The 23,587-nt window shown below is 35.5% G+C and overlaps 1 protein-coding gene and 1 long non-coding RNA gene across 4 annotated transcripts in view; one reads left to right on the forward strand and one right to left on the reverse strand.

Annotated features, from left to right (window-relative positions):
• The first annotated feature begins 9,537 nt into the window (after window positions 1-9,537).
• LOC149032582 (uncharacterized) lies at window positions 9,538-18,156 on the forward strand. Its single transcript, XR_016176572.1, has 2 exons — window positions 9,538-13,219; window positions 13,441-18,156. It is a non-coding gene; the product is annotated as an uncharacterized LOC149032582 (long non-coding RNA).
• Window positions 14,344-23,587, reverse strand: part of hth (Meis homeobox homothorax) — a 359,920-nt gene continuing 350,676 nt past the window's right edge. For 2 of the 3 annotated variants that reach the window (XM_089172519.1, XM_089172518.1), the window contains one exon: window positions 14,344-23,337. The gene's annotated coding sequence lies outside the window, so the exon portion shown is untranslated. Of the gene's footprint in view, window positions 23,341-23,587 lie in introns of all 3 variants that reach the window. The other variant, XM_089172517.1, reaches the window with a different exon arrangement.

The following is a 23,587-nucleotide window of genomic DNA, read 5'->3' on the forward strand; positions in this document are numbered from 1 at the left end:
TATTGCTACGTAGCGGAACCTTCCCTCCGCAAGTCCGTCGCGAGAGGGTGGTCTCACAGAGACTTCATTTCCTCCTTCCTTCATTTTCCTCTTCTTCTTCTTCTGCTTCTTCTTATCACTCTGATTCTTACAGAAAAGAAAATGTCATCTTTTCAAGTGTATATCTTTTTTTTTATGAGAGAAAACCAAATCATATTTACTATTTGCATCCAATTACGTGAGTAGTCGCGAGTGAGCACAGGGTATAGGGTGGCCATTAAAAACGTCCAAGTCGGTAAGAGTAACGACGTAGCTACGCTGACCTTCTCGCGAACCTCATCAAGTTACTCGTGCGCGATGCTCCTTCGAGTCTCCGTTATTCCCCGTGACTGATGGTAATCCTTTCGGTGAGCTTTAACGAAGTGCAGCCTGCTGCTCGGCTGGTTGGTTGGTTGGTTTGCTGTTGGTTGGCTTGGTGCCTGCCTGCTTGCTTGCTTTCTTGCTTTCTTGCTTGCCTGCCGAGAGCATGGAAAAGGGAATGAGAACGAGAGTGGAAGCATCTTCGTTAATTGCTTCCTCTTGCAATTAAGGCGTCTTCGGTTGTTCGATTTAGCACGTTTATGAATCTACCTATTTTTCATTTAACTGATCTTATACTTTTATGTTTGAAAGTATTCTACTTGTTATTCGATAGATGTTACTGTTGTTTTGTAACATCTGGTATAGATAAATACATAGGTATCTGAACGTTCATGGATAAGAGAACATTTGCATGCTTGTATCCGAGAAGAGAAGGTTTCCTCTTGACCCTACGGAATACGCTTTCGCGATCTTCAGGAACAGGATGCATTCAATTGAGAAAATAAAGTTATTCGGAAACCGCGAAGAGAACGCATTAGGGGGTCACCGCAGCCACGGACCGATAAAATCCCTTACAGGGCGTTCATGGTTTACATGTGTGGGAAATACGTAGGTGTATTCCCTGTAGTTCCCTCTCTCTCTCTTTCTTTCGAAAGCACGCACGAGTCCATTCCTTTCCTTTCCATTTTCTACCCCCGAATCGTCTTCTCTCCGTGTCGTTTGTTCCGAATCGGATTCCCTCGTATGACGTCGCTTCCGCTCCCCGGAGAGAACCCGAGATGTTTCTTGCCTCCTTTTCGGATCTTCTTGTGGCTCCGCTCCAACGGTATTCTACTTTAGGATGGTATCTGGGTCGTCTTATACGCGTGCACCCGTTCGTAGGATTCAAGGATACGTTTTTCGAGGACCCTCCAAAGTTCTCATCCTTTCTACAATCGTTCCGTTCCGTTCGGAAGGAAAATTTAGGGTCGCCACGTTATCGAGTATTTTCCGCTGCTTAAGAATGTCTTTTTAAGTTTTCAATGATGTTTCTCAATACGAGGTTTCTTTTTATTTCTTTTTGGATGTTTCTTTTTTGACACCCTTTACAAAGCTACAATATTGGAAGGATCGTTGTGGATGCATTTAACATGGCTGCCGTCGGCATCGTTAGCCGCATACCTTATCGTTCCGTGCGCGTGGCCAAACATTCGGAATGTGTAAACATAACCTGCAAGGTACGTGGAGGGTGCGACAAAATCTTCCAATATCAGATGGAACTTTGAATAAATATGACTTTGAACTTATTTTAAATAAAACAGAACTGAATCTTTTATCAAAATTAAAATAAAATAATATTATAATAAAAATGAGATTAACAATCCTCAATATAGGTTATGTTTTGAATCAATGAATTTCTCTTCATTTTCTGTCATGAAGAAGCCGTCATGGTTGCAATCATAGTCTTCGTAGTTGTCGTAGTTGGGTCATAACGCGAGAAAGGAGGAGGACAGAATTACGACCTTGGGTAAGGTCGAATTGCCGTGTGCCAGCGGACGAAACATTTCCGTCCGAGCGTGTAAAGCGGCCTTTAGGCAGAAGCTGGCTTCTATCGCAGTTCGCGAATTCCGTCCTGTCATTTGTAACTGTCGGGCTGCTCATTACAATTCCCCATTCCTCGTAGCTCGAACTACCCCTTCATCCACCCCCTATAACCACCCTGTTCGAGCTAGCTAACGTCTCGCTCCCTTGGCAAACCTAACGCAAAGGCTACGCGTTTCTCTCTTCCTTTTCTTTTCTTTTCTTTTCTGTTCACTTCACGTTTTATTTTCGCAACAAAATTGCTGACCAATAAAAACAATTCGTTTTTAATTACACCCTTTCGAATATTCTTGACTTAACCCGTTTTTCTAAATCAGATGAAAAAACTTCTTTCTTTCTTGTTCATTTCTTTCAATCAAAGGTTTCTTCAGATATTGTATTTTATGAAAAAAATATGTTTTTCATTTTTGTTATATTTGTAGGTAAATAAAATAAAGTTAACATCAATGATACGACATAAATTGTTTCGGCGTCAGTGTCATTGTTATCGTTGTGTAACCTATGTGAAATCAGGAACAGAATTCTGACGGTTCACCCCTCACCCAGTGGTAGTATAACGCGACTTCTTTGCCCATTTTCTTTATTACATTCCTTATTTCCTATACACCAGTTCTCCGTAACTGTAATACAAATTCCTATTGTGATTTATGTTGATATCAATGGCGACCCTCGGCTTTTCTTCTCTCTCTCTCTCTTTCTCTCTCTCTCTCTCTCTCTCACAAACACTTTCGTCTCCCTAGCAAAGGAACGCGTTGTTCACCCTCCATGTCCCAGGTCCAGATATTATGCTTTATTGAATCAGAGTTGTCACTGTTATTGTTGCCTTCGCGCTTCGTTCACCTTCCTTCCTCTTTCTCTTCCTTTTACATTCTCTGCGCATCGAAGGGTGAGGGAAAGGGAGAATGAGGATTGTTGGGGTAGTGGTTAAAGGGGGAATGAGAAAAAACATTGAGCACGAATATTTCCATGAATTTGATTAATAAAGCAACATAGACTGGTAACAACTAGTGTCCTGTCAACTTAAAAGCTCATTCTCTTGCTGTCTGACTGGTGTCAGCTGTTAACAAGAGAAAGGTGTCTGTTACTAAAGATGAAATAATCTAACTAACGTTTAAAGGTAATATCGTTATTTAAGATGTCCGATTTGTTGAGGTAAGAAGCAATAAAACCCTATTAACACATCCGATCGAAGTCGTACCACCAATGCAGAAACCGAGATGTTACAAGTGCGAACAAAAGAGAAAGATAGATTGAGAGAGTAAGAGAAAGAGAGAAAGAGAGAAAGAGAGAGAGAGAGAGGGCAAACGGGATGGTTTACACAGAGTACGACGGTGACTTGCGACATTGGAGCGCTATAAACGTGATTAATGGACACGAGTCGCTTACCATTCTGATACTCTCTTGCTGCACCCGGAATAACAACGTACTCCTTTTATTCTCTCTTTCTTTTTCTCCCTCAACCCTATCCTCCAACTCTTTCTTTCTTTTCCTGTTCCTCTTCCTCTTCCGCAATTCAACAACGACATTCGTACCAAGCAAATCTTAAAACGATCCTACACCCCTTTTCTTTCTCCTATTTTCTTCCTATTATCGTTTGTTCGACGACGAATTTACACACTGGAAGGAAGGATCGATTGTTCAACACGTTTATAATTTTTTTTGTAAATTTTTTTTCCACGAATTTAATAATAATAAATTGTAACATTATTGTGTAATAATATTGTGTAATATTATCAATTGGTGTTTAAATAATTTTTAATGGAAATGCGATATTATTTGATAGTTTGTGAGAAATCAGGGTTTCATTAATTCAGGGGGAGGTAATTATTTATATTATTATATTATTATATTTATTTTTTATTATATATTTATTTAACTTACATGTTTAAAAGTGTCACGAAGGATTTAAGAATATTTATCAATAGTTATAGTAAATAATTGGACGAGATAGAAATTGTTTAAATAAACCATAATATATAGGATTATGTATATATATATATATGTGCGTTGGATTTAAGGGTGGAAACGAAGAGAAAATAGATCTATGTAGATAGGGTAAGAATAAATTTCTCTTAGCTTAGGGGATGCGCAGGATGTTAAGACGAATATCAGGCTTCTCGAAAAGCCTCGAGGAACTCGCGTGTCTTGTCCTTTCGTTGTCCGTTTAGAAGAGCACTTTCTCTCTTTCTCTCTTTCTCTCTTTCTCTCTCTCTCTGTTTCGTGAACGAGCAAGGACAGTGCAAACATTCTCGATTTACACGTTAGCCATTCCATTTGGCTCGAATCGGCTGGAAGCCATTAATATCGGCGAGCGTGAAAGGCACTTCAGTGGAGGGGGAGAACTCCGGCTTCTGTCTCTTGGCAAGCAAAGACAGTCAACCCTTTTCCTCTTAAAACCACTCGATTTTCAGAGATATAATACTTCGTCTAATATATAATCTATTTTTAGGAACCTAACCATTCTACTTTATTTGTATATTTAAATATCCTTAATTATTATTAATAATATAATAATAATTTTTTTCTTGTATTATTGAATGAATTACCCCCAGAAATCTTTCAAATGAACCCACTTAAAATAAGAATCATTAAAATCCAAATAATTATTTGAATTATATCTCAAATAATATTGTCATCTTTGAAAGTTGAGAATAGAATTGAAGAAGGGTTATAATAATACACTCAGACAAATCAATAAATACATATTTGTTGTAGAAACGATCAGGGGGGGAAATCAACTAGCAAGGACGACTAATACCATTAGTCGAGAGACCTGACGCAGCAGCATACGGCATGTAACAGAGAAACAGAAAGAGAAAGATAGAGAGAGAGAGATTCGTGTGCGTATCAGTAGGGTGAGAATGGAGCACGGAGTAAAAGGGGTGGGTGAGGGTGGGACACAGAGGGCAGAAAGCCTCTGAACGATGAGAACGATGCCGGCGTTACTCTCTCGTTCCCCGTGATTTCCGCAGAGTCACGTTACAAATGACTACGGCCTCCTTCCATCCTCGTTATCGAAGTGACATAATCGTCGTTTCGTAATGCGTGAGTTTATATGTTATATACAGATATATATATATAATTCTATATATAAGTGTGTGTTCGTATTCACATACATAAAGGTAGAGAAACATATACATATTACAGTGAAGCTCATTCGGTATTTGCCTACGCGCAAGCTCAACGGCACGAGACCAACGTCACGCAATGACGTACTGGCGTTTAATAATCCTCCTCTATCGTTGTCTCTGTCTATCGGGTTGCCGATGTTTGCTAGGCCGAGTGTTCATTAAACCAGGAGATACGGTTGTCGCGTCGGGCTCGGAAGGTACGTGACTACTTGCAGTGACGCGAATGCCGTATGTCGTCCATACGTCTGTCCATCCGTCCATCCGTCCGTTCGTACATCCCATCCATTCCTGTTTTAGCTCGCTCTTTCATCGTAACCCAACCTTTACACGTTTACTCCTCTTCCATTCTATCCCTTATTTTCATCGCTCTTTAGAACATTTTGCGAATAAAGTATTAGGTTGGCAACTAAGTCATTTTTGTTTTACACCTAATTCAGTTTTTTTGATAGCAAAGATCAGAAATTTTATTACACTGCCTGACCGATGGCAAAAGGTTATCAACAAAATTGGACAGTACCTAATTGAATTTTTATTTAAAATCTGCAATCACTTAGTTGCCAATCCCAATATATTAACTTGATAAAAAATAACTAAATTAGATTGTATGATTTCAATAATTTATAATAATAATGAAGAAATGTTTGATGTGTACATCACGAAATAAAATAAATGAATTACATTGGAATTAGTTTAAGTTGATAAAGAAATAATGAAAAACAAATACTGGGTATAAACGACCACTCCGAACACTTTGGACTCGTTGAGTCTACGTTAATCCCATGGGACGATATGCGATCCTCGTAGGCTTAGATTATAATTTATGGTTGTATAAGAATGCGGAAAGGGACCCACTCTCCTGTCTAACACATACACCATCCTATACAGGATTACGTCTAACACTCGTCCATTAATTTATGCTTTTATCAACTATCTTTCTCTCTCTCTATTGTTTCATCCTTTTATTAGTCGATGAATTACATCTTATTTTTTAAACTTGAAGATTTTAATTTGAATCCTTTTATTGACGTGCAAAGTAAAAGATCAGGAAATTAACAACACTTTTATTTTTATTATTTTTATTTTGTAAAAATCAAGACAAGTGTTACTTAATTTAATATATTAAATAAAACATAAAAATATAATCTATTTATTGAAATAAGATTGAAATTTGTGAGTATACAAAGCCAGAGATTACATGGATTCTAAGGGATCTATGGGTGTAATTCAATTCAACTTGACATAAGGCGTTCTTTAAACGTCGTGCATTCTTCGTGGCCCTTTTATAGACGTTATGGGTCAAGTTCCATTAATCAAGCTCCGTGACTACTAGTACATATTATTATGGCAGAAAGATATCTATACTTTGTAATAGGGGTGTCCATGAAATAAGTGACAACTGAACAATTTTTCATCTTAGCAAGCTAGAAATCAAGTTAATCTTTCTATGTAAACATTTGTACATATTTAAGTATCTTCTCGTTAGAAAACGTATAGATTTTAAAATGAAACAAAAAATGAAAGAAAAAAAAAGTAATAAAAAAAAAAAGGAGAATGTGTGCAGAAGAGACTCACCATCTGCGACCATTTTATGTTCTATCTTTCACTATCTATCTCTTTCTCTCTCTCAGTTAGAAATACGTTAGAACCCCTCTCAGTTTCCCAGTTGGCAGTTCGAACGCGGTTTGCGAGGGTTTTAGAGTCGGAGATTCGGTCGGTCGGTCGGTCGGTCGGTCATGCCGTGTCCCGCCATTACTCATTCCGCAGCAGCAACCCTACCGTGTGCACACAATTTGTTTCGAGGGAGACGATCTCGCGGTTACGCGGCCAAGTCGCCCGGAAGTGACGACGAAATCGACGAATTTATCATTTCAATCCGCGTAACACTAACGCGACTTTAATGCCTCCCCCCTTCCCCCCTTTTTTTTTTGATTTTACAATCTTTTTCTTTTTTTTTTGTTTGCCGAGTCCGAAATTTTCCAAAACTTTGATGCAACCCTGACGCAACCCTAACGAAACCTTGAAGTAAACTTAATGCAACTTTAATGCCAACCCTTCCCTTTTTTTCTACGATTTTACAATTCTTGTTTCTTTTGCTTTGTCTTTTTTTGTCACATTTGAATTTTTTTCTTTCAAGAAAGATAAAAAATGGGAGAAAAAAGGTATGCGAGATCGTTGTTACAGAAAAAGGTTGAGGAAAAGTTGAAAGTATCTTGGTATGGCAAGTAATATCTGAGCAGCGCCATTTTGTAGGACGATATACGTTCTAGGACGCCCTTATTGTTATTACTTTGAGTCCCTTCGCTTTAACTTTGTACTTTTTTTTGGTTTTTTATTTTTTTTTTGTTTTTTTTTCCTTTATCCTCCAACCAGTTCGCGTTTCTATCCAGCAGGTATTTCCGCTTCCGCTGGGTACACGCTGTCGGCAGCATAAATTGATACAGATGCGAGTTAGCAAGAGTTTTTCGCTTCCATCCCACTAGGGAATACGGGGGGTGGGTGGGTAGGGGTTGGTCGAGGCTTGAAATCAACTTGTACGAAAAAGGGGGACGAGTCCGAAAAGATCTCTCGATCTCCATGGTGAAACTTCTTTACTTGGAGTAGAGTCTTTCCTAAGAGAAAAGAAGAAAACTTCTTTGACAGCGATTAATACTGTACCTGGGTATACTTTTCTTACTCATTTTACAATTACTTTAGCCATTTTGTGTCATTACTTGTAATTTTTACGGTTTATAAAATATTAAAAATATTTATAAGTATAAATATCATATTATATTATACTTATATAATATAAATAAATGATATTAAGTTAATAAATTCAATTATGTTATAAATGTAAATTAATTTATATTTTAAATTTCATATTTTAATTATATAATAAATATAATATAATAAATTAGATTATAATTTATATTAATACATAAATTTCAATAAATATTTCTATTATATAGGTATAATATAAAAATTAAATATAATTAATCAAATATTTAAATAAATAAATCTTACAGTTAGGAACGAAAAAAAATGATAGAAATTTCTTGAAATTTCTAGTAAGAATAAAAAGAAAGGTAATTAAGTGTAGGAAAAGTAACAATCCATCGGACTTGAACAGATCCAATTCCATTGTTCAAAAGCTATTCATTTCGTATCATTGGCGGCGTTCCTTTAACGAAATTAATGGCGTCGATCGTCGATGTTTCGGTCTCGCGATACCCTCCTCTACTTCCTCCTCCCAACGGTACCACCGGGTTCTGCATCGAGGGCTCTGACAAATCGTTCTATCTGTCGCACGTTCAGACTGAGGAGAGCTCGTTAACGATGCTTTAACGATCCGCCATTCTCCTAAGGATCCAACCCGATTCTTTTCCTACCAAACGAGGAAACCAAGATAGTACTTCAGAGAATCCTTTTATTCTAATTCGATCGATCTCGATATTACCATCGATATATTGCTAATTAAATTTTACTAGTTCATCGATTATTTTTAATAGATGGACCAGTTGTCAGGGGCCACTTATCATTAATTTTATTAATATTAAAATATTTTAATATTGTATTGAATTTTATATAATGCAAAAACACGATTTTCTTATAAATAATTTTAAAATATACTTTTTTCTGTATTTTATATTTTTTATATTTTATATTTTTCGTATTTTATATTTTTTATATTTCATATTTTTTATATTTTATATTCTTTATATATATACACAGTTCATTAATAAGTCATTTAATTTACGACAAACAAATTACAAAGTTCATAAAATTGTATCGCGCAAATTAAATATAATTTAGTATTATAAACGATCACACGAAATGGTCCAAAAAACAGGGCAGATATCTTTCTTTACATGAATGGAAATGAGTTTATGATTTTAACTTGACATTTAGGTACTTCTCTCATCATGAAAGAACTCATTAATAGGTTCTTGAGAAGTTAAGAGTCGAAACGTGAGTGTTCGGACCGTCGCCAAAGCTTGCTCGAGTTTATCGTCGTTTAATTGGCTCAAAATAGCCGACAATATATTATTATGCTAATTTCTGTAAGAAGGAACTTTGCAAGGCTCGTCGCGTCAGGACGAATCGTCGCCAAGAGATTAAAGGACCTCCCGCGAACCATCCTCCCGTTAATTACAGCATTGAACACACCCGTCGGTACGACGTTAACGGCTTATCCAAGGCCTTACTCGAAATGCTTCTCTACACTGTTTACATGGAAATTCAAAGCTCTACAGGTCTCTCTTTCTATTCTTCTCGTTTCTATTTTGTTCAAAGATTTATTGACCAAACTTTCATTTCAAACTTAACTCTTTTTTTACGAACTAAAATTAACTTCTAAAACTTTTATACACCTCTCGTTAGAAAATATTTCATTTTTATTCATATTTATGTTTTGTTTCAATCATTGATAAACTAAATATATTCTAATGGGTGGTTTAAATGAGGAGTCATAGTATGTGGGTAAATAAATCGAAAGAATAAATGTTTGTAAAAGTATTTTTATTATACACTGACCTACTTTTTCTTAGCGAAGTAAAACAACTTTTGTATGTTAACGTTTTTGTATTCGTTTGTCTTCTGTTATGTTTACATTTTATCCTTTGATCCTATGACTTATTTCATTTACGTTCGGTTTAGTTTTATCAGTCGAACTGTGAGGATGAGATCAACACCATCAGCTGAGTATTCCGAACAGTAATTTTCAAATCAATGAGATTAATCATACGTAATGTTTTTTTTTCTATAATTATTAAAAATAATAGAATTATTTAAAAAATATTTTAAATGTGAAACGAACTTATGCAGGAGGTATCCAATAGGAATTGAAATTAGAATAGAAATCGAATTAGAATTGTATAGAACATTTAAGAGACTAGTTAGTGAAGTAGCTTTAAACGTAGTCCGATTAATTAGCACACGTGGGCCCTTGGACTCAATGCGAACGCTTGTAAGACCATTTACGGCATTGGATGGTCGTGGTCGTGTTAGCGCGAGAATACAAATTCGTTCGCACTTAAATTCCAACGCGGGAACTCGGACTCGTCGTAGTCTCGTCGATTTATTGTCAGACCCAAGAGAGTTTGAGGAAGATCCTCCTCTTTCGCGAACGTTTCACGAACTCTTTTCCAACGCGGAAGAAAGAACATTCTCTAAGGAATTCTTGGATAACATGGACGATACTTTTATCTTCGTATTGGGATTAAAAAAAATGTATAAAGTAATTAGCAAATGGATGAACCTATGTGCATAGGTTAGACGTAAAACGTTCTTTTAATTTTTGTACCTTAGATAAAACGCAATAGTTTAAAATGAATTGACTCTCATAGGTGAAAATTGTCGTGTGCGAATGAATAGTTAGTTATTTACTATGCTTCGTGTGAGTCAAGCTAGGACACCAGGTATATACAATTAATCTTCCAGGGTATAGCCGCACCATTGTTTCATGATTATTTAAAGACATTACAACGGGTAAAATTCATGCGGTCTTCGGTACAAACTGTCGGGGCCCTTAAATTTAACCGTGTCCTCGGCTTTAGTCGCATGCTTTTTCGTGGCAAAATTGGCATTGGGCAAAAAATTACATGAATTTCTAAAAGGACGAAGGACAGGGCAAAATTGTCGAACTCACCACGCGGTTCTGTGTGTGTGTGTGTGTGTACATTTGTATCTGTATCTGTTGTAAAGAGAAAGAGATATGTAGAAAAAAGAGAGAGAGAGAGTGTCACGGGCAACGAAACGGTGTAACGCGATCCTACCGTAATTCACGTTGGTTTTACGCTTTATGCGACACGCAGAACATTGCGCGCGGCCGCGCGAATTTACGGTGAGCCCAACGACGGGCGCCGGCAAAACGTTCGTCCAGAGGGGCGAGAGGTGGGTTAGAGGTGGGTGAGAAAGAGCTTGAAGCTTGGGATGGGGGTTGGACAAAACCTTTGCGACCGACGCTTGATGGACGCCTGGCCGGTATTGGATTAAACGCCTCGAAAAAAAGGGGAGAAAAGAATATAACAACGAGCGCGGCCGGCGAGAGAGCAGCTACCCTTCTTTACCCTTCACCCTTCTTCCCTACAGGTATCCTCTACTCACGGTTTTTCCTCTTGCTGAGCACTGTCGAGGACTTTCCTACTGGTCCGTATTCTACAAAAAAATGCCGAAAAATATTCTACAAAAACGTATACGTATTTCTAACTATATATATGTATTTGTTTAGATACACACACATATATTTATATATATATATACACAATTTTATTTATTTTATATATTAATTAAACATATCAAATATCGGTTAAATATTAAATTATTAACTAGCATTAGTAAAAGAAAGATACTTTTATCCAACGTCAGCTTTTTTTTTCCTCTCGTATGGTTCGAAGGGGTAAAATGATGAGGGAAAGAAAGGTAAGAGATCGTGCATTGTATCGTGAAGTTTTTGAGCTAGACCGCTTGAGGACTGTAGCGCCACCACCATGGAGCTACTGTAACCAGCAAACGCAACCGAAGGGCCAGGGGGAAAGAGAGAAAGAAATAGAAAGAGAGAAAGGGCGAGTCGGTCTGGTGGGCGAACGTCTGTCTGTTGGCTGCCAGCGAGCCAGTCAATCATTACGGACCGCGCAAGCGCCCATGATCCACCTTCCACCTTTCCCTCTCTTCTTCCTCCTCCTCCTATTTCTCCTCCGACTCTTCCTCCGCCTCGACAACCACCACCACCATCACCACCACCATTGCTACGCTTTCGTTCCCTTCGTTCCCGAGTTCACCCCGTTGCTTCGTAACACGAGCTACTGTTACTTTCTTCTTGCTCTTCCTTCCTTCCTTCCATCCATCCATCCTTCTTTTCATCCATCGACGCCCATCTTAAATATTTAAACAACTTGTCTTATTGCTAGTTCCATTAACTCAAACTTTAATCGTTCGAGTACTCCTCCTACCCCTACTTCTTCTTCTCAGGTAAAAAGACTAGACTTCTCAAATGAAATTAGTCTTTTATTAGTTTGTAATAAAATATAAAAAATGGAAGATGATGTTTAAAAAATGTATCTTTATTTATTTGTGTGTATAAATTAGGAAATATATATGATTACTTAGATACATCTCATTGTACTTTGAATTAAAGTGTATCGTAAGAAAGAGGATCGGTCAGAGGCGCCACCAGAATCACGGAATTATTCGGAAGTATTTGGTGGTGAGAATAAGGGCGCATGCTCGAGGATAGGGTGAGTGGTGGTGGTGGTGGTGATGGTAGTGGGGCTTGGAAGGGCTCGGGTCGTTCCAGCAGAGGAGACGTTCGGCTTCGCTCACTCACTCACTCGCTCGCTCAACTCGCTTGCACACGTTTGTGTACACACACACGCTTATACACACATACACATACGGGGCTGTCGGGGGTGTTTCCATGGATACGGCGCTCGCGCCTTGACATTGACAAATGGCTGGCCGAGGGTGAGCTGAACACAGCGGCGCTTTTACATATGCAGGGACACCCATTTGTCCGTACGGGGTGAGAGGAGTAAAGAGGTGGAGGAGGTGGAGGTAGAGGAATAGGAGGAACGATTCTCCAAGCGAGCTTCTCTTTCCTAGAGTCTCCGACAATGTCGCACCACCCTTTCACCTGTCCGCGAGCTCAAATGCTCTCTTTCTCTTTCCTCTTCTTCTTCTCCTCTTCATCCTACGTGGTCGTACATTATCGACGACCAAACTCGGAGCTTCCTTTGTTCTCCCACTCGCTTTGACACGAGTCTCGTTCGTAATAACACTGACTTTCACCCTAGTGCTTGTTTCCTGATCCTTACCAAAATCGATCCTTCAATATCCAACAAACTCCTCCTCATATCATATCACACATCACATCATCATTTCATTTACATAAACAATCTAGTCACATTTCTAACCAACTTATAGATACTCGAGTCTCTAGTCCCTTTTGTCATTGCTAAAATTGCAACTATCCAGTTAAGGATCAAGCATACTCTACAGTCAAGGAGCAAAAGACGACGTAATCGGGTCCCAAGGGAGAAAACGAGATACCACCCACTAGCGTTCCGTAATAACGATACCCTTATAAGCGCTTATAAACGGGCGCCTATTGCGCGTTACTACCCCGAAGTGGCCACTCCCTACGAGAGAGAAACTCATACTATCCTCCTCCACACTCTAATATCTCATTACCGGTGAGCTAGCTGTTTGAGCTACCGATCGAGCTACTACCTAACAGTCAACCCTCACGTTACACTACCATTACGAGATTGTTTACTCACGTAGCTCTTCGTTCCAATACATTATCGGCTTCCCACTATAATCATCAGCTTCCTCCAACTTTCTCTTCTGACAAAATCGATTTAAGAATCAACCTACAAACTAAATCCTTCTTATTTCATTCATTTTATTTCAGATGATTAAAATTCGAAGGTTTTTTAAATGATCCATCAGTCATTCGGTTAACGCAGACAATGCAAAGTCAGCACTTCTCAAACGTTGACACTGGAGATTGAGAGGGGGTGGCATCGACGTCGACGAAAATAATTGGTGCTTTCCCCCTACCCTCAGATTCTTGACGCTCGGCTTCGTAACAAGGTCCATTTCCATGGAATAACCATCAGTGGTAATTGGCAGTTACGAGGAGGAGAGTCGCGCTCTAGAAAACCCCCGTTTCATATTTCAGTAGGATGAGAACAGGAGAAAAGAAGAACGAGAGAAAGCTGGAAGAAAGTTGGTGTATCGTGGATACAAAAAATAGAGGGATGATATGACCAACTATTACGCAACCCCTTTTACTTTTCTCCAGTCAAGAGTTAACAAAGCAAGAAACATTGACAGCTTCCTAACAAACCCTTGAGACCATTTTAGTGAAACTAAATGTTCAGATTATTCTTATACTTTGTAATAACTTACCTTTTGTCCTTGTACTCCTGTTCGATGATGTTGCTTATAATTTACGAGAATAAAATAATAAGATTTTAATAAAATAAAATAAATGTAGAAAGGATTGTAGGGAAAATGGTAGATTTAAATTCGTCCACTCGCGATAAAATGTTAGAACGCATTTGATGCTCGTTAATATTAATTTTTTTCAAGTACTCAATAAGAAAGTAAATGTAACATTTTGTCAGAAAAACCAAAAAAATATTTTTCAGTGAAAGAGAATGTGAGTGTGAGGGAGAGACAAGTGGAATACGAGCATCGTTCGCAATCTGACTTTTTGACGCGAGGGACAAATTAAGATTAAAAATCAAATGAAAATAATGACGATGATAATTAATAAAAGAAATAAAGTAGACTTAGGACGCAGAAGAGATATACACAAGATGTAGCATTTAATGCTCACGTTTCAAAAAACACTATACACAATGGACACTCTCTAACATAGACCACCTTTGAAATCGTCCTTTCTCTCTCATCGTCATAATTTACGATTAAAATCGATTCAGAATAATAAAGATTATCTTTTTTTTTTTTTTTACTTCTTCTTCATCTTCATCATCATCTCCATCTTCATTTTCTTCTTTATCTTCTTGTTTCTGGAAATAGAATCGTTCGATCGGTCTAAAAAGTGCACAAATTGATCATCGAGTGATTTGTCTGTTTGCTGAAGTGATATCGGCTCGACAACGCTTGCGCCATTTTTTTTCATATTTTTGTTTTGTTTTTAATACAGGTATACGTAAAATGCTCGTATGCACATAGTCCCATAATACTAATACTTTACATCTTTCGGTGGTACATCATCATCATCATTATCATTATCATCATAATCATCCTCGGGTTATCGTTTTTTTTATTAATTTTTTTTTTGTTTATCGCTAAAAAGGCGCCATTCATCATCCACCCCACCCAACACCCATCCCACTGCCCCGCATCATTTTTTTTCTTTTCTTTACTTTATCGATTATTTTATAGTTTTTTTTTTATTTTATTTATTTACCACGTGTTTTTATTTTTTTCCTTCATTTTTCCTTCTCACTCCCCCATCTACTTTTACCACCTGTAAACAAACGCCTTAGCATTTTTTCTCCTCATGGTGTGTTTTAATTAAGCTCGGTTTCCTTCGTTCGTTCTCGTTCGTTTGTCACGAATACGAAAAGAACGAAGAAGATGATAAAATTTGTTCAAAGAAATTCAACCAAAAATCTAAGCGACGCGTGGGTGTATTACATGTTAGTGTACGTAAGTATTTAGTACGTGTTGGTTTCTTTTCTACAGTGTGAAAACGCGCAGTGAAACCAAAAAAAAGTGAGCTAATGAATGAATGAATGTATGAATGAATGAATGAATGAGCGAGTGAGCGAGCATCGTCTGTGTAGTTTCTCGTGTCTCTCTCTCTCTTTCTCTCCCACCTTTTCTCCTATCTCGTTATCACAATCGATTTCTTTTTTTCATTTAGGTTCATATGATATTTTTTGTTAACTTCATTTTACTTTTTTTTTTTTTACAAAGCAGAAAAACACCAATCTATTTTTTCAACCCCTTTTCCTAGCTCTCCCTAATTCTCTCCCCTTTCTACATTTGTTCATCCAATTTATATTTATTTATTTACCTGTTTTATGCGTCATACCTTTTCAATTACTTAATATCTTTTAATTTAATTCGGGGAAAAGATGTTTTAGTTTCGAAAGGGTTTGTCAATAGGGTTTATCATTGACAAAAGAGTTGTTGATAAAAATAAAAAAAGGAACAAAAAAGAAAAGTATGAATTTTCCATACCGATATAGAATAAATTTTGTTAGGCTTACTATACACAGTTCGTCATCATAATAATAATCATCATCACTATCATCATCATCATCATCATCATCATCATCGTCATCATCATTCGTGTCGTCGTCTTTTTCGTAATCGTCGTTATAATAATCGTTCAACACTCACGTGTATCATAATAATAAACGAAGCCGATGTGTGATCTTCGGCGACGAGGATAGAACGTATATATACGTCGTTATCGTCATCATTACGATCATCGTCGTTATCGCCGACGGCCGTAATCGTTATCATCATCGTCAGTGATTATACAATAATTATACATTATTTCATCCCTCTCTCTCTCTCACTCTTGTTCTCTCTCTCTCTCTCTCTCTCTCTCTCTCTCTCACACACACACACACACACATTCTCGATTTCTCGTTAAGTCGATTTTCTCGTACGACAATCACACGCGATGCACACAAATACAGGCGCCGGTTAATTTTAAGTTGTCTCTTATCAGAAAAATTCGTTCATTTTTTTTTTTTTTTACGCATACTCTCATCTCTCTCTCTCTCTCTCTCTCTTTCTCGCGATAGTTTGCACTCATTCAATCACTAACCCTCTTGTCAAATCTCATAAAATCTTTGCTTTATGTTTGTTTACCGTCTAACATGATTATTACTTAGATACCTTACCGTTAAACTTCGTATACATTTTTAAGGCGATGATTCAATCGAGTGAACTCATTTTATAAAACGAACAGCCAATAACACGTCGTCTTAAGTCCGCTTGCTCTCTCTTCTTCTTCTCCTTCTTCTTCTTCTTCTTAGTTTTTTTTTATTTATTTTTGTTGGATCTTGTCTTATTATTATAATTGTTTTCCTTTATTTTTATTATTATTTTGTCATTTACATCATCATCGTATTTCGAATCGCACGATCTTCTTTCGTCGTTAATCGTTTTACGAAACACTTACGAACATTCTCAAAGTGTTAATAACAAATTAAAATATTGCAACATATCGATTTGTCATTATACATAAATATATATGAAAATAAAAACAATTTGAGGATTAAAAATTGTAAAAATTTTCTTTTTACAAGTTTATTAATATTAATATTAAAAACATGTTCTATTTGAGATTTAGTCGTGAGTTTCGTAAAGACGATTTTATTGATAAATTAAAATCCAAGCGAAACTTCGTGCAAAGGAGAGTTTTAATAGCATTACAAAACGATCACACGAATCGTCAAGGATGATAACGAGAGGGTTGGTTGATTGGTTGGTTGGTTGTCATCGTCGTCGTCATCGTCTTAGTCATCGTCTTAGTCATAGTTTTTGTCGTTGTCAAGAAATTAAATGATACAAATAAAATCAAACAAATAGATAAAAAATATTTTCTCGCAATAGAATAAATACAATCGGATAAAAAACCATTGGAGTCATCCCTTAGGAGTATTAACTATTATGATTATGATTATTATTATTATTAATATTATTATTATTATTATTATTATAATTATTATAATTATTATAATTATCATTATTAATATTATTATTATTATTATTAATTATATTATTATTATTAATATTATTATTAATATTATCATTATTATTAATATTATTATTATTATTACCCTCGACGATTCGTGGAGTTGCGATCATCACGGTCGGATCGACGTCCTTGATTGTCGCGTTCTCGATAAGTCTTTAAAATACGATTACATTTGTTTTAAAACGCGTTAAATTGAAATTATGCGTGACCGGTCGTATTTCTCTCTCTCTTTCTCTCTCTCTCTCTCTCTCTTTTTCATTTTCTGTATACATATATAATATATTTCTCCATCTTAATCTCATCGTCTCATTTTTCACATAAAGGGAACAACGTGTTGTTGGATCCAATCGAGACTAATAAAAATCTTGGTCCTCGTGTTTTAAAAAGACACGTGTATCTTTTAATTAATTTTTTTTTTCTTTAATCATTTATAATTAAAACTTCGTTACATTTTCTTTTATACGTAATTTTTTTTTCTTTCGTAATGTTTAAAAAATTCTTATATACGACCGGTCATCGCATCATTTCACAAAGCGCTAAACTTCGAATATATTCTATTTGTTTACTTTTTCTCTCTTTTTTTATTTTTATTATTTTTTTTTCTTTACTTTATTATTTCCTGTTTTTATTTAAACTCGTATACCATTTTTGTTTGTAGGTTTTTTTTTGTTATCATTATCATTATCATTAGCATTATCATTATTATTATTATTAATATTATTATTATTATAATTACTATTATTTTCTCCCTTATTTTTTTTTCCTTCGGTCAAACGTCTCCAACTTTTTATCATTTGCGTGAAACTTCCTTCGCATGAAGTTTCGAATTAGTTTTGGATTTTTTTTTGTTTTTTTTTTGTTTTTTGTTAAAAATACGAAACGAGAAGAAGCAACACGTTGATTGGGCTTCTCGTTTTTTTCGTTTCGTTATCTGTTCGATAAAAAATCGTACGATCGATGATCCTCCGTACGCTATTGGTTGTTTGTTATGTATGTTAGTGCCTCATGTATGCTTATGTGTGTATCTATGAATGTATTTATGGATCTGATTACATGTGTTACGTATGTATGAGTCTAATGCATGTTTCAAAGTTATTTTCATGTCACAGTGTAATTTCGAATAAGACGAAGAGGAGCCACGGAAGTTAGGCGCGCACGCGTTGACGTGATTTATAAACAAATTCGAGGAATAACTCCAATTATTACAATCAGGAATTGTAAAATGTAATATCCTATTTAAAAAAATCATTTCATATTAATTTCATCTTATTTCTTTCACATTGTTTATTAATTTTTTCTTTTTTTTTTTTTTTTCTTTGCATTTCATTTAATTCTCAAACCTGAGTCTTTCGGTATACATCGGTTTCATCGTTTTTTTTTCTTTTTTTAGCAATTAATTTTAATAATTTCATCTTTAATCGTTACCTTCTTTTTTTTTTCATTTAATAATTATTATTACTTAAAATGATTTTTTTTAATTTTTTCTTTTTTTCTTTCTTTTCGTTTAGTATACTAGAACGCCGACGTGTTGTATTCGAAACTCACGCGAGATCATCGGCACGTATCATCGCGTGAGATTATTACGAAGAAGTTAAGCGAGAAAAGGACCATATTATCTTTGTTATCTTTCATTTTCAGAGACAGACAGATAGACAGACAGACAGACGGACAGACAGAAAGAAAAAGAAGCTTCGAAGAGAAAAAATGAGAAAGGGAGAGAGAGCAACAAAGAGAGAGAGAGAGAGAAAGAGAGAAATTATTTTTCATTTTATTATTTTAATTTTAATTTTATTTTCATTCTCTCTCTTTCGTTTTCTTTTTCTGTTAGATTTACATGTGAACACGTGTGTGTTTGTATTGGTGTACGTGTATGTATAAGTAAACGTATTGAAAATATCAGAAAAACTTTAGTTTTGTTAGACTTGTTTTGTTTTTCTCTCTCTTTCTCGTATTCTCCGTCTCTTCGTTTTACCCTTTCCCTCTTGGTCCTCTCTCCTCTCTCCTCTCTCCTCTCTCTCTCTCTCTCTGTTTTTTTTATCTCTCTTTCTCTCTCGATTCGGACAAACACGATCGATAGCTTTGGACGATTCGGTACGAGTCGCATAGAACATCGCCATCGTTCGATCGTTCAAGTGAAAATTCGCGTTAGATAAAAAAAGAGAAAATGAAAGAGAGAGAAACAAAAACAGAGAGAGACAGAGAGAGAGAGAGAGAGAGAGAGAGAAAGAAGGAAAGAGATTGGAAAGAGAGAACCAAGAAAAAAAAAACACGCATCCTTCACCGTGTCGTTTCTATATTTATTTCGCATGATGATCTCGAACGGTTGATTTAATTAAAAAATTTCTTTTCTCTTCTTTCTATCTTCTCTTTCTCTTTTTCTCTCTCTCCCTCTTTATTTCTCTTTCCATCACTGTCTCTATCTCGCACTTTATTTTTATTTGTATTTTATTTAGTTCAGTTTTCATTAACTATTGGGTCTTTTCGTATACATGACAATAAACGTATCGTCGATTAAAGATGTTCCTCGAAGAACAAATTTCTTCTTTTTCACAAAACACTTTTTTTTTTCCTTTTTTTATTTTGTTCCGATGATAAAAAGCGAATTGCCTGTTTTTATTTTTTTTATTTTTTATTTTTAAGGACTGTGTGTATTTTTTTAAAATTATTTTTTTTTACAACTGTGTGTATTTTGTTATTTTCTCGTTTAATTTTTTAAACTTGAATTTCTTTCCTACAATCATCGTTCGTTTCGAGTTCTTATGCATTTTCATTTTATTTTATTTTATTTTTATTTTTTTATTTTATTTTATTTTAATTTTTTTTTTACGTATATCAAGGATGCGCGCGCGCGAGAATAAGATTCGTACATAAATATAGACATCTCCGATCGTCGTTATCAAGAGACCAAGCGATTGGAAGAGATAAATACAGGCATTCTAGGAAAGTATTTTTTTTTGTCTAGTGTTATGTTTGTGTGAATATGTGTTTGGGTGTTGGTTTTATGCGTGTGAGATTGTACGATGCGTTCTCTCTCTCGATTCTTTTTTTTTTTTTTTTTGTTAATTCTTTTTTATATTTATTTCTAGTATTTTTCACTTTAATTAATAAACGTATACTCTTTCGTTTGAATTTGTTGTGTCCATTCGGTCTGTACTACATTTGTTTATGATTTTCAAACCACAAAGTTAACCGTGAGTCATATTTTTTCATGTAAATCAAGACGACGATTGGATGAGGAGAGGATGAGGGGGGAGGATGAGAGGGAGGATGATGGAAAAGAGAAGAAAAAGAAGAGGTTGGTCAAGGGACTCTCTCACAGTGCTAGAAAGGGTTGGATTTAAACAAAATTTTTTCTCGTAATTTCATTTTATCCTTTTCTTATCTTCGAATGAAACACAATGATAAAAAATAAGAAGAAAGGGTGAGAAATGTCAGGAATAGCAATGTAGCGTGTTCGTTTTGAGATAGAAGAAATAAAAAAAAAAACAATGATAACCAGAGGAAGGTATGGGGGTAGTGGTGGGTGGTGTATTTTTGCCAAGCGTGAGAAAATGTCTTCGTTCATTTACTGTGTTCTTATTTCTTTCACATTTTTATTTTCTTTCCTTCCTCGTTTATTTTTCATTCATGTAAATTCTATTCGCGAACATTGCGAACTAACCAACTATATCGATTTCGTTCATTTGAAAAACACTCGAGAGAGAATCGCATGGAAAAAATGTCGAAAGAAATCCTACGCGTGTTAATTTTTGTTGTTGTTGTTGATGATGAAACATTCGAGACGGTTTTTTTTTTAACACGCGTGAAAAAAAAAAAAGAAAACTATTTCATTTTCGTGTACATACTTTCTATCTTTATTTTATCTTTCCTTCTCCGTATTTTCTCTTTTTTTTATTAAACATTTTCTAATCTTTCTTACTCTCTCTCTCTCTCTCTTTCTTTCTCTCGTAAGCTCGTTCATATTTTCCGTCTGTCCTTCGGACGGCTAAAGCCCCTCAATCGAATGAATTATTATTAATATTATAATTATTATTATTATTATACCCGACAGATTTATTCTTTTTTTTGTCCCTTACTACAAACTCACTTCGATTCGCAAATTTCAATTAACTATTTATACACAATATATTATAATAAACTGTAATCGTGTACCTTTTGTTGTTAATAATCCTTAGAACGACAGGACAGGTGTTTTGCGTGTGTATCTGTGTCACTATTTCACCGTATGTATTGTATTTTAATGTGTATATGAACGTGTAAATGTGTGGGGTGTGTGTGTGTGCTTACGCTTGCGTACGAGCGCAGGTACGCGTCAGTGAAAAGAGGAGGTGAAAAAAAGTAGGAGAATGAGGAAGAAGAAGAGGAGAGAGGAGAGGAAAACCCAGGGTGCCTTTTTTTCATACCCTTAAACTTTCGTTATTACTATCATCCCTCTTGCATCTCTCCTTCCCCCTTTCTCTCTCACTCTTTTTCTCACTCACATTTTCTGCTTGTTTTTTTCTTTTTCTCTTTTTTTTTAACCCCTACGATACGCGCACCGGCAAACACGATCATCGTCCAAGTCTTGATCGCGACGCTCGTTTACAGTATTTTACAACCGTGGTTCTCGCGTAATCTGTTCATGTAAATATATATATATATATATATATATATGTAAGAATTATATATACACATACATAATTCTTCATTTAATCATTAAATTTCATTTATAATTATAATAACTGTACAAATTTAAATGTCTCCTATATATATATGCAAATAAACGATCGACGCTCGAGTCCGGCACACGCGTTTCGATCATTCTCGGTCTATGTTTCTCATCCTATCATCTCTCGGTATTATTTTTTCTTTTCATTTCTTTTCTCTTATATCCTTAATATAGTTTATTATATTCGTTAAACACAGCGCACCGCGTGTTATTTATTATTTTTCTTCTAAAATTCCATTTTTCTTTTTCTTTTATATTCATATATAGATATATATGTATATATATATATATATATTTACATACATATCTATGTAAGTATACATATATACTCGAAAAACATATGTTCTCGGGACATTTCTCCCACTCTAGTTCATGTATACATACACGGGTGCACTCGTATTTTTCCTAACTTCTTCGTATTCTTCTTCTTTATCACGCTAAACCTTTTTTTTCAATCCTTTTTTCCTAAGCGAGCTTGTTGTGAGAGTTTTATTCTTTCTTGGTTCTCTTAATAATGTCCTGTCTTACTCTTTCTCTTTGACTTTTCATTTCCTTACTTTTTTTATCTCTTTCTATCTTACTCTCTCTCTCTCTCTCTCTTACTTGCATCGCTTTTTTTATTCTCTCCTCGTTTAATGTACATGTCCGCTAAATTGCCTATATATCACCGCGTTATACTCGTTCTCATATTTAATTATATCTCGATTGCGATCGGTATTAAAATTTAACATTTAAATTCTTCATTCACTACAATAATACACCGCGACATTTGTACAAAGAACAATCACATGAATTCCCTCGCGGTCATTTTCTTTATCTTCTTTTTACTCTTCATTTTTTTAAATCTTCATTTTCATGTTCTCCTTGCCAAGCGTTGACCGCGTACTATCCACCGTTCCTTCATTTTCGTCTCTTCTTTCTTCTTTCTTCTTTTCGTAGCACATTTTTGTGGTGCATTTATTCTTCAATCGAATCGTTCATTTCTTACACCAACTCAAGACGGTTTTCATCTTCTTTCTTCTTTCTTCTTTCTTCTTTCTTCTTTCCGTCTTCTTTTCCACCTAAGACCTTCTCAGCTCCATTTTTGATATCCTTTTCTTCCTTTTATCATCAACGATCCGAGTTACACCTTCTACCTTTTTTTTTTTTGAAGGAAGGGATCATCGATATATTCCTTTTTTTGGGCAGATTATCATCTCCTTCGTACTTTCTTTTTATTCCTTCGCGTTCGTCCTTCCGTAACTCACGGGGTTTCGCCGGCTGGAGCACGGTGGTCTCAACGCAATTCTACGTTTTCCAATCCGCAAGAACCGTCATTCCATCGTTTTTATCTGGATACGTTACTGCTACTGAAACAAATGAAAAATAATTGATTTATTAAATATTGAAATGTTTGATTGAATCAATGATTGTTTTATTAGGTTGATCATAAAATGTGTGCCAATTTTATATCGATTTCATTAAACAATGTTTAGCAATTTAAATATTCCACATTACTGTTTCAAAGTTAATATAAATGTTCAGTTGTAGCAAATTAAGTATAATAAAATTTATTATAAAGTCACATTGAATATCGTTCGGTTGCCAATAGATTAA

The sequence above is a fragment of the Polistes dominula genome, unplaced genomic scaffold (genome assembly GCF_049000335.1).
Source record: "Polistes dominula isolate Pdom_NZ unplaced genomic scaffold, Pdom_raw_medaka contig_74, whole genome shotgun sequence".
In the NCBI taxonomy this organism is placed as follows: Eukaryota; Metazoa; Arthropoda; class Insecta; order Hymenoptera; family Vespidae; genus Polistes; species Polistes dominula.